Genomic DNA, 12,500 nt, shown 5'->3' on the forward strand with positions numbered 1-12,500 from the left:
AAGCGCTTATTCCACCAAGCCATTTCCCCAGCCCATACCCTTTTAATGGTCCCAGACATTTGGATATTGAAAAAAGGGGATAAATAAAACAATGATATCTTAGCCATATCATTCATAGTAAAATATTTATCCTATTCAAATTTTAGTTTTCCAGGCTGATATGGCTCTTTAAAAAAGTTGGAAGACACAGAAAATCCTTTCCCATGTTGTTCCAGTTGTCTTTCAAATAAATCCAACTGAAAGCCAGTCACTTTGCTTAATAACAGGAATCAGAATTGTAAGAGAAAGTCTCTGTACTCAGGAATGGTGGTTTAGTGAAATGATTAACAGCCAATTTCCCCACAGCACAACTCAAAAGGATGGAAATCTAAACTGTAATGATTCAAATTTACCAAGGATTCCAGCTGAGGAAGTGTAAGGAAACTCAGTGTGTGCGGAGATGAGCAGCTATAAAAGAGACTATTAGCAGCACACCTGGAACTTCCACCAACTCCTCATTCTCTTCTTAGGTAACATGCTGAAATGTGAACTAAGCATTAACATATAGAAATGTTCACTGACTATGCTTCCCCTTTCTTCTCTCCAACTATTTTGAAAGATTTTAAACATACAGAGAAGAGAGTAAAAAATAAGCACCTGTACAGCTCTGTATACACTCCAGTGCTAAATAAAAAGTGTATTTAATTTAGCTATATTTAATAAATAACAATCTACATATTTATTTCTTTATACATAAAGGTATGTGTGTGCTGCTGAAACTTTGGAGGGAAGCTGCAAACACACATGATACTTCATTTCTAAAAGCTTTGGCATTAATCTTTTAATTAGAATTTTTAAATACATGTTTGTTTGTTTTTTTTTTGGTGGAATCAGGGATTGAACTCAGGCCCTTGTGCTTGCCAGGCAAGTACTGAGCCATCCGAACTTGCATTCAACTGAGCCATCTTCCTGGCCCCTACATTAATCTTTTAAGGGTATTGTAAAAAAACAAAAAACAAAAAAACCCCCACTATTATACCCTAGAATTTTTTTATAACCAAGAATTTTAACACTGATGCAATGACAGTACCCATTAAGTCCCTATTCAACAAATGTTCCTCATTTTCCTAAAGCACCCTTTTAGATGTATTTTGTTTTTTTGAGACATTCTCCCCATGTAGCTCAGATCAGCCTTGAACTCACTATGTAACCCAAGCTGGCCTCAAACTTACAGTGATCCTCCTGTCTCGGCCTCCTGGGTTCTGGGATTACAGGCATGAGTCACCACTCTGGGCTTTAGACATGTTTTTATAAGCCAAAATCCAGTCAAAATCACAAAACATTTTTTATGTCTTTTTAGTTTTTTTAATCTATGGTCCTTCCACTTTTCTTTTTTCCTTCGTAACACTGGTACTCTGCTATACAGGTCCCTCAGTTGGAGCTGCTCTCATGGAAGCTCCTGACTCAAGCTAAAACTGTTGCCCTAAGTACTACGGAGGTGATGTTGTATTAATAATTGTCACTGCACTGACTTCAGAGTCTCCCAGTGCCAGTTCTCACACTACTGGAGATGCTAAATTTTATTACTTTGTTCTAGTACCTTTCTCCTTTGTAACTAATAATCTGGAGGGTAATGCTTTGAGATTCTGAATATCTTGCTTTCCTTAACAGTTTCTCTGTCTGGCTCTGGTCTTTCAGAACCAAGGTCTCACTATGCTGGTCAGGATGACCTCAAACTCCTGGGCTCAAATGATTCTCCTGCCTCAGCCGACCACAGCAGCTGAATTTCTAATATCATCCTTCTACATTTCGTAGTTGGCAGGAAGAGTCCTTCTCCATCTTCATTTCCACTTTAAGTTTCAATGAGGATTCATATATATGGATTTTTTTCATGAATTTATCTTTAAAAATCAGTATTTATAATGGATTACCAAGTTATTCTCTTCATTTCTCCGATCACCCCAAACTTAACTAGAGGGGATCCTTGAAGTTGGCTCCTATGATTGTCTGCTCTGTCCTCATCATTGCCTGTGCGTGTCCTTGGTTTCTGACACCCAATGTTCTAGGGTTGCCTTATGCTGTGAAACCCACTGTTCCTGTAAGGAGTCCTGGCACCTGTGTATATTAGATCTCATGTGCTAAAAGGCTTGGTTCACAGTGATAGCACTGCAGGGAGGTGATGGCAATTAGCAGGTGGGGCCTCACTGGAGGAAGCGGACCACCAAGAGGCATTGCCTTGGGGGTTAGAGTGAGACCAAACCCCTTGCTCTCTCTGCTTTCTGGCCACCATGACATGAGCAACTCCAGCAGGTGCTCCCCACCACAAAGTTCTCATTATGGAGGTTAGGCTGGCCCTGAATGCATTACGTAGCCCAGGCTGGCCTCAAACTGATGGCAATCCTCCTGCTTCAGCCTCTTGTATGCTGGAATCATAGACATACGCCACCACACCTGGCTAACATTTACTTGTTTTAGTCTGAGGCCCGTGACAATACTTCCAATTCAAAGCTAACACCGTAAAGATTGTTCTTTCTTTCCCATTCACTACTTGCAATTTTATTCCCCAAGACACAACAGATCATATAAATCTAAAGCTTCAATATTAGAAATTATTTTATCAAAATGATTAATGTACAAATAAAAAAGTCAATACCTGCACCTTCTGACCCCCTCCCTCGTCAACAAAGGCATTAACTTGATACTTATTTTGGCTGTTTCTTCCATTATTTACCTCCACACTTTTCAACAATGTAGTATTACCAAATGTTAGTCACCCTTTCAGCTGCTAGGACAAGCACCTGAGAAAAACAACTTAAAAGGCAGGAAGATTTATTCTGCTCACAGAGTCAGTGGTTTTGGTCCAGCGCTGGTATCTGTGAAGGCTGCGGGAGGACAAAGCTTTTTGCCTCATGTACCCAGGAAGCAGAGAGAAACTGGGAAGAGCCAGACAGGAAGGTGCTCGGGACGAGGTGCACTCTCCAAAGGCTTCCATGGACCTGTTTTGTCCAACTAAGCCCTGCCTCCTCACAGCCCACCCAGCTAGGAATCATCAATGGCTTAATCCTCTGATAAAAGGAGCACCCATGTGCTACAGTCACTTCCGTCAGCCTTGACTCTGAAGATTGCTACACAGGGGAGCTATCCCACAATACATGAGTCTTGGGGGACACTCATATTTAAGCCATGACAGCATAATCTCTAAACTTCATAGATATATAGTCATTTCATATTTACCATTGGAGGATTAAATTCTCCAATACCTTACTTCTTTACTCTCTCATCTATCTTCATAACTTACATTATAGTTAAATTAAAATCTAACATCTATATTACTATTCATATTCATTTGGAGGGGGGCAAAGTAAATTTGATTGTTTAGGGTTTTCTTGTTTTTGTTTTGAGCCCAGGATGGCCTGGAGCTCGTGGTGATCCTTCTACCTCAGCCTCCTGAATGCTGGGCTTTTAGGTGTGCACCACCACACCTGGCCAGTTTCACTCTGAAGTCACACACAGTATCATATTTCCTTTCTTAATATTACTTTTTGTTTTCCTGGAGTTAATATAGTAGCTGCCTCATTGTTTTTTTTGTTTGTTTGTTTTAAGTTGGTCGGTTTTCCTCCTACTTAATCTCACATCCTCCAGCAGCCTGTCAGTGTAATTTGTCACACAGGAAAACACACTGGTCTGGTTTTCCTTTGACCTGTAATTCCACTCTTAAATGGTGATTCTCTCAGTCTGTTGCACAGTGTTTCATGGCTACCACCTCGAGAGTTCTTTTTCTTTCTCTCCTTGCTCCTGGTACCCCAGGTCTCTCTAGGGCTCCTTCCTCACTGAGGGACGGCACTATCTGCCAGCTGCTTCTCTGTTCCTAGCATGCGTCTGTCGGTGTCCACAGCCCCTCCGAGAGCCCAGTGGCAGTGACGGCAGCAGCCTCTCTGTAGTTCCAGAGGAGCTGGGCAGGCTGTCTTCTGCCAGCCCAGGAGTCCAACCCAGTGCCTCAGCACTGCAGGAGTAGAAATCCTGAGAGGAAGGCAGCGCCACGCTGCTGTGCTCAGCAAGGGTGCTTTAGGCCTCTCAGCGGGATGGTTGCTGCTTCGAAGCACTACTACTTTTCCCTTTTCACTCTCAGTCTTTCTTCCAGTACTGCAACAAGTTCTCTGTATTAAATCATGTCTGGGTGAAATACCTCGGCTGGTTTACTATTTTTCCTGACTGGCTTCTGAAGGTGCAAGCCTCTCTGAAGGCTTAAAAAACAGCAAAGGTCCCTAGCAGTACTCACTGCCTCAAAGAGCAGAGCACAGCGCCCCGTATCAGGTTGTGCCTACAGAAAACCAAGCGGAGTTTGGTTTTTTTTTGAGACAGGGTCTCCAATTGTAGCCCAGGCTGGCTCTGAGCTCACTTTGTAGTCCAGACTGGTCTAGAACTGGTCTAGAATCTTCTGCTTCGGACTCCCAAGTGCTGTGATTACAGTTGTGTACCACCTCACGCAGCCTCGAGCTGATTTTAATTACAGTATTTTAGTAATAAAGCCGCAGAAGACAGCATGGTTACTCTGATGCAGAGCCCTAAATTAAAGAAGATATCCACTATTTTCCAGAACAGTTAAATGCACAACATTTAATAAAATTGGTATAGAACTAAGGAAAACAGTTTGCATACTGCTGGCACGACCAAAGCAAAATTACTTTCTACTGAGGGGAGGAAGCTGAGGTGGGAAACGGTTCCTTCAGCATTACAAAACAGCAGCCACACTATGCCACTCAGGTATGAATTCACTGTTATTAACACATTTGAAAATGCACATTGGAGGAGGGAAGAAAATGGATATAAAATGTTTCTGCAACTGGAAAACGGACATAAAAGGTAAACTGCAGAACATACCATGGAGATATTATAGAGTAACATTTTAAAATTGCACTTCTTGGGTATATTCCTCTGTTCTATACATTCTATAACACACTTCCGGATGGCTCCAGGCTCACCACACATCAAGGAGAGAAAGCAACTGACAGAAGCAGACAAAGCAAACTAGGGGATGGCAGGGTTTTATGGGTATTGGCTGGGAGATGGGATAAGGTTTTTCATTGGTACAATCTGATTGAGAGGATGAATACAGAAGAGAAGTGAGGAGAAAGAGACAGAAACTGAAAGAAAATAGGAAAACAAAAACAAAGAAAAATGATAATAAATAAAAAATTAAAATAAAGGCTAGAGGAACAAAGACCAGAAGATAGACTTTTGTAGATGGGAAAGGACACAGGCAGGGGGGGAGATAAAAGAGAAGGAATGGGATTGAATTTGATTTAAGAGATCTTAAATTTATATGTTAATTTCCCAAAATATACCTCACATCTGTAATCCTGACATGCACTGACAAAATTAAAAAAAAAAATAGTAGAAAAAGGAAACAGGAAAAGAGAGGGAAGAAAGACTAGAAAGAGAGGAACACAGGAATTCAGAGAAGAACCCAGCAGAGCAGAGCTGGAGATGTGACCTAAAGGTAGGTGCATGTGGGGCTTTGTGAGCCCCTCGAGGCTGGTAGTTCTACAAGGTTGTGTGCTGAGAATCTGGTTAGGGTCACTGATGGCATCCTCTCACGAGAACCAGGGCTCCTGGGCCCAACTCTGAACATTAATAAGGAGGAAAAAAATATCTTTGTAAAAGTCACGAATCTCAAAATAAACATGTTGGCCCTGGGAAGAAAGACTAAACAGAGAGTCCAAATCCCCAAATACAGATTCTTCAAAGGCTCCCCATTTCCTTTTGTCTCCTACAAACAGAATCGTTTTGCAGGTAGTTAGCAGTGCCAAAGATGCTCAGGTGAATTTACTTGAAATGACAATTTCAGATAAATACAATTTTTATTTCATCTTAGAAAAAGTAGGGAGCAAAACTAATCATTTTGGATGATCCCGCTGGTATAACTGATAATTGTATTCCTCCCTTTCTCAAAGAACCTGTGTATACCTTTGAATAGCCAACCTTGTTACTTTGCTAAAGTCAGACAAGGGTTAGAGGAGGCAGTCACTGGAGAAAGAAGCTCCTTTCACGTGGTTCTCCTTTGCCCCTCCCTTTAGATATAAAATGAGATCACAACCAGTCTTCACTTTGCAAAGTAATAACTATGTTCATTTAGTTCTTATAGCCTAAAAAGACTTTTTCCTGAAATATATGTCAAAGGTCCAAAATTTTTTCATACCACCAGCATAATGGTATTTTATAAGGGGAGGGAGAGCTCTTTGAATTATGCTCTCATGCCCATTTTGACTAGCAATCAGACTGATTTGAGATGTCATGTGCCACACAAAATAAGCCACAGCTTAAGAAATAATGTAAGGAAAAACCACAAAAGGCAGTTCCAAATCACATTGCTTTTTAAAAATAAAATCAGAATGGGAGATGTAGGGAAAAAACCCGAAGTAAATCTAGATTTTTTTTTTTTTTTTTTGTATCAGGGATTGAACTCAGGACCCTGCACTTGGCAGGCAGGTACTTAAGCCACTGAGCTATCTTCCTGGCCAGTAAATCTAGATTATAAAGAAGATAGATAGGGTTTAGAAGACCTAGAAGTTTATTTATTTATTATTATTATTTTGTATTTTAGGGAACGGTCTACAGGGTGTTCAGGGTCTCACTACTAGATCGGAATCAATGATTCTCCTGTTTACAGCCTCCTAAGAGCTGGGATTACAGGTGTGCGCCACCATGCCCAGTCTCAATTACAGTCTCAGTGCACCCTGGGGGCAAGGCCTGCACAGTAGGCCTACGGATCAAACCCCCATCCTCTGCACCTGCTTGCAAGCACTTTAATCCACTGAGCTATTTGGTCGGCCCTAGAAGTTTAAAGTTTGAAGGAACAGAGAGTATAAAGTCATGAATTCAGTGTCACAGTAAGATATGCCTGTTGCTCCTGAACTCTTTGAGGCTTGCTTAGGTGTAAACAAGATGGAGGTAAGAGTAGCAGAATGGATTAAGAGGCACCTTTGATTTATCAAGGATATGAAGACTATGCCACTGGGCATGGTGGCACATGTCTGTAACCAAAGCTGTTTGAGAGGATTGTAAGTTCAAGATCAATTTAGTAAGACAATGTATCAAAATGTTAAAAGGGCTGAGGATGTAGCTCAGATGTAGGCTGTCTGGCACAGGCACGGCACTACGTTCATACCCTGGTATTGAAAAATAAAGCAATGATTATGTTTAATTTATTTACATTTATTTTTGAAATATCTTCTAGTTTTGAAACAATTTTTGTTCCTATTTCTATTTTCTTTCTGCACAGCTACATAGATATAATTATGTTTCTATTACATTAAAACATTGTGTAGAACACTATCACATATTATTTGGAAGATGCCAGGGAATTTTAGAAATATCATTCTAATTGTGCAAGATTTCACAAAATGGCAAATATTAAGTATTTCTCCACTTTTTATCTTTTTTTTTTTTTTTTTGGTGGAGCCGGAGATTGAACTCAGGCCCTTGCGCTTGCCAGGGAAGCACTTATTCCTCTGAACCATCTCCCTGGCCCCTCCACTGTTTAAGTTAAAAACTTCATGATAAAATGCACAACGTAAAATTCATCACTCCTCCACTCTCAAGTGTCCATGCCTCTGTGCAACCATTACTGGCATGTTCATTCATTTTTTAAGATGACCATTTTTCAGTTAGTTTTCCTTCCAGGTAATAAGTTATACCAGACAAAATGTCAACAGAATGAAGAAAGATTTTAGATGCCGTATCCTCAAGAAATGAGACTATTATTTAAAAAAAAATAAGACTTCGCAGAAATCCAAGACATTTTTAAAGGAATGACTCTTGACGGAGAAACAAGGAACTCTGGGGCACAAGTCAGAGTCCTGCATAATGTCCGAGGCCGCCCAGCAGCCAGGTGCTCTCTCAACGAAAACCGAGCCACAGGCGCCTGGCTGACCAGCGCAAGGGCACACAGTGAGCCGTTCACAGCGCCCGCAGTGGAGAAGCTCAGGGTCCCAGACCAGGCTGACACCCAAGGCTGACACAAAGATCAATTTACTGCTAAATCCAGAGGAAATGGACCTCAGTGTTTAGATTCATAGGCAAAGAACACCAACAGTGATTTTAAAATGAAACTCAAATCAATTATTCTAAGGAATTTAGCACGGTTCACTGACTGAAAATTGTCATTACTGCCTGACTCTGAAATAGAAAGGAAAGGTGAACTAAAAGATAAATACCAAGCCCTCAGTGGAGTTCTGCTGGAGCTAATTAATGTATCCCTAGAGCTGACAGAAATCTTCACTGAAGCAGCAACATCTGGAGTCAAGTATTTACAACTAATAATCAGAGCTTATGACATTGCATTTCCAAGGGATTTGGTATAGGATAATTACATTTTCTAAAAAGCACAAATTAACGTATGCCAACCAGTCCTTCCTACTTTATTCAAACATGTGAGTCTCAAGTGGGTGTCTACTGCACTACTGCCAAAAATAAGTCATCTGGGCCTCGTCTCTGGACTGCGGGCACTGGTCTACAATTGAACCATTTTTCTCAAGGGCCTACCAGGAAGCATACTCTGCAGTGAATAGGAGCAGGGACAGGGCTTTACCTGTGGACACACAACCAACCTTGCTGGGAGAGGTACACTGTACAATCACAAATTAAGAAAGTCACATTTTCACTGTAATAATTTCTAAAACTACACAGAATTTTAAACCTTAGTTGAAAATTTTGTTGGCTACTATTTTTCTTTAATTCTATTTCTGTTTAAGGAATTTTATTTAACAATGTTACTGTTTCTCCAAGCAATGGTGGGGATCACAGCTAATATTAAAACAAACCTGTATCCCCTGTTCTGAGCACATACAACTGGCAGGAGTTTGGGAGGATCTTAAAACTGAGTGGCAAATGCTAGACAGTCAAAAAGGTTATGCAGTATTAGAATTTACTTTTAGACAGCATACAAAGAGAATACTTTGTGAATAACTGACTTTATAACCCTATGAGTTACCTCCATTTAATCCATTTTGTAATTATAATTTTTAAAGGAAGAGAAGCATGAAAAACCATACCAAAAATTTCATTTTAGGGAATTTTTTAAAAAAAGTCTACCCCTTCATTTTAAGTATGTAACTAATAATGGCTCTAAAAGACAAACAGAAGTTTCTGTATCATCTACTTCTGAACACAGACATAGGAGTGGTGGCACTCTTACTCTACTCCTTTGTTCTCCTAACCTAGCACATACTGAGCCCACCAGGCTTTCTCTTTCTCTTTCATCAAAATGTTTCCCTATGTTTCTTACTTTGTTCTGAAAAGAAAAGATATTCATGTACATAATTTTTTTTGACCAATACAATATGTAACACTGAAGGTAAGAATCCCAGGTATGATTTCACAGGTACCTAACCTGGCACCCGTCACCCTGAAAAGATCCTTATTTGATTACTTGGGAGTGGGGTGGGGGTAGAACCACCAAAAGCAAAGGTTGAACAATGATATATTTTTTTCAAGTAAGTGGATAAAACTGCAGAGATTATTTGGCTAAAGCTATTGATTTTGCATGTGAAAAGACACTAAGTGACTTCCTCGATCCCTAGACTCACCCACTTTGGGTAATTACAGCCATAAATAGAATTTAATTCTTCATTCTATTTCAATTTACAAATACAAACGAAAATCGGGATGTGAATGAGGAGTTCAATAATGAACTCCTGAAGGGTCAGGCTTGATTAGCAAAATCAAACAGGCGTTGGGTGCCTTTTCTCCCACAAGCAGGTAGACAAACCGTATCAGTAAAACACACTGTATTTTCTCCTAAAACTACTGATATTCTTCCAAACTCAGTCCACATGTGCAGGTCATATAGAAATGGAGAAAGCAGATCAACTCACATTGCCAGACAATGTGTAGAAGCAAGTGCATCAGGAACACCACCAATCAAAATCCATATGGTGTAATTATTACTTGGTAAGAACAGAAACTACTTCAAAAATCTCACACCTGATCCTTCCCAACCACACCAAGTAAAAATAATTTTTTAAAAAGGTTGTATTTTGTGATCACTTCTGACCCCTTGATGATAGCAAATACCAGTGCCTCCTCCTAGACCCTCAGAAGCGTGGAGGTCTCTGAGGTGGTCATGGTGACGGCTCAGAGGCTGTCAGCCCCTATCAATCACATTCTATTAAGCAAAGGGTTTCCAATTTTGCGCCTCTCTCAAAGGCTTCATTTTGCCTGGATTAAGCTGAAGTATCAACATTTGAACTTACTGCTCTCATTCTCGCTTTCCAAATAAATGCTATTAGCAGAAAAACAGGCTTTTCCACACTCAGAACTCAAAATCAGGGCAGTCACCAGTGATGTGGTCACATACGAAAGACATTCTGACCACAAGCACCTAACACGTACATCACACAAACTTCATGAGCAACCACAAGGCGCAGGATGGGAGAAGGACTTGAAGGGGCCAAGGGAAGCACAGGTCTAGGAACTGGATCTTTAGTTCCTGGAATGTTATCGAGCAATACTGATATGTACATTGGAGCATCACAGCATTCTCTTGGATCACAGCAGCCAGTTCCCTGTTTCACAGTACATAGTTTCATTACTTATTATCTACTATCTCTATGATAAAAAGAGTCATTTTTCTAAAAAATTTCAGAAATGTCCAGGAGATAAACAGTCTAAAAATAATTTAAAAAGGCATGTGCTAAAAAAATAAGAACTCTTAGGGAGAGAAACCCATCCTGTTTATTTGTACAGCACTGAGGGCTGGGGAGATGGTTGTCACAGAGACACCTCACATTCTAATCTCAAGCTACGGTCACATTTTATAGAAATCTGATCAAAATTACAATCATTTTTTTTCACCAGCAAAAATATTTCATTATTATTTTTAATGGCTACATGAATATGACAAAGAAACAAATAGAATGAGGAGAACAGAAAGTAAGGAGAGTTCAGAATAAGCAGGCCTTGTGGCTGACCAGAGAGATGGGGAAAAGAGATCCCAAGGTTGCGCATGGTGACGTGTTTTATTTGGCTTACATGGTATTTTTTCAAATGGGAATTTACTGTTAACACTAAAATACTGGGAGATTTCACTTCAGATCCAGATTTCAGTTTTCTCTTTAAAAAAATAAACAAGCAGATGATCTGGCAGTTCTCGGCATGTGCTCCTCCTGGGTACAAATCTGTTGTTTGCTTTCTACTTTGCCACTGGACACAGTAACAGTTGCTCATTTCGATCACAAAGGATTCCTCTCTGGCCACTGAAGGCACAAAGGGATAAGGATATACTGAGCTTGAAAAAGATAGGAAGCATGGAAAAGGAAGCTGTTTTAGGAGGATGATTATGCATCCCCAAGGAATTGAGGACAGAGTGAGAGGACACCATGGGCAGTCAAGAGAAGCCGTTGGCAGCAGCTGAAGATACAGGCCTAGGGATTTGGAGGAAGCTGGGTCTGATATGCACAGGTGCTGTGTGCCCATGAAGCCATCCAAGACAGGAGGTGAAACAGCCTGGAAACTCTAAGCCCTTGGAAAAAGGAAAAAATCAAAAGATTGGACACTAAGTAACCTCTTCAACATGGAGTAGGAAAAGGAAAAAAGAGTCAAGGGAAACCTGAATAAACAGAAAGTTGTCCATGGCCTGGTTCCAGTCTGCCTAGCTGTACTTTCTGGGTCTTGTAGGCAGATGCCCTGTATCCCCGCCAGACACCCCTAATTCTTATCTGAGAAACCTAGTGTTGTTGGTGTCTTCTTCAAATCTATATTTTTCATTGCCTAGAATGGTCTTTCCTCCCACTTGCCCACTACATTCTAGTCAGCTTTCTGAAATGAGCTTATGATCTTGTTGTAACACTCAACAGTGTCCAGTAAAGCCTTTCTATCATTGCCCTGGGTCTACGGCCTTCCCACTAGACTGAGGGCTCCACAAGGCCAGGACTGAGACTACTTGATGTTTCATCCTCAAGACCTACCATACCATGGAATCAGTACACAATAAGCAGAAAAGGAAGGAAAGGATTAAGCAGCTGAAGCATAGGGATGACGCTTGATCATGGAAATCAAGGAAGAAGAGCTTTTTCTGCCAGAGAACACCTCAAACCCTAGAAGTTATTCAAGAAGAATAAGGGTTGAAGAGGGGTATTAGGTTTTATACAAAAATCTGTCACTAAGTTCATGATGGGGGACAGTTTCTGGCACATTATGGTGAAATTAAATACACACACACACACACACACACACACACACACACACACACATACATATCCCAAAGGCTTAATACTGCTTACATCCTAAGAGATAGGTCTACTTAAGAAATCTATCTGTAATGGACGATGCTTTGAAGGCACTCACATTGTGTGCAATCCTGCCAGGAGGCAGTTCAACCTTTCCCACTTGAGATGCCAAAAGAGCCAGCATCTGTCTCTGCCCACTCTGGCCAGCTGGCACTCCCTCTGACCAGGACAGCTGGAGGTAGTACAGCCACTCAGCAACTTTTGTAACATAACTTTAAAGGTTGCTTTTGCTTA

At 40.7% G+C, this 12,500-nt stretch overlaps 1 protein-coding gene across 1 annotated transcript in view; it reads right to left on the reverse strand.

The window, feature by feature from the left end:
• The window catches only part of Stx8 (syntaxin 8), a 305,754-nt gene that overhangs the window by 105,086 nt on the left and 188,168 nt on the right, over positions 1 to 12,500 (reverse strand). The window lies entirely within an intron of this gene.

The sequence above is a fragment of the Octodon degus genome, unplaced genomic scaffold (assembly GCF_000260255.1).
Source record: "Octodon degus isolate 3935 unplaced genomic scaffold, OctDeg1.0 scaffold00219, whole genome shotgun sequence".
NCBI classification, from domain to species: domain Eukaryota; kingdom Metazoa; phylum Chordata; class Mammalia; order Rodentia; family Octodontidae; genus Octodon; species Octodon degus.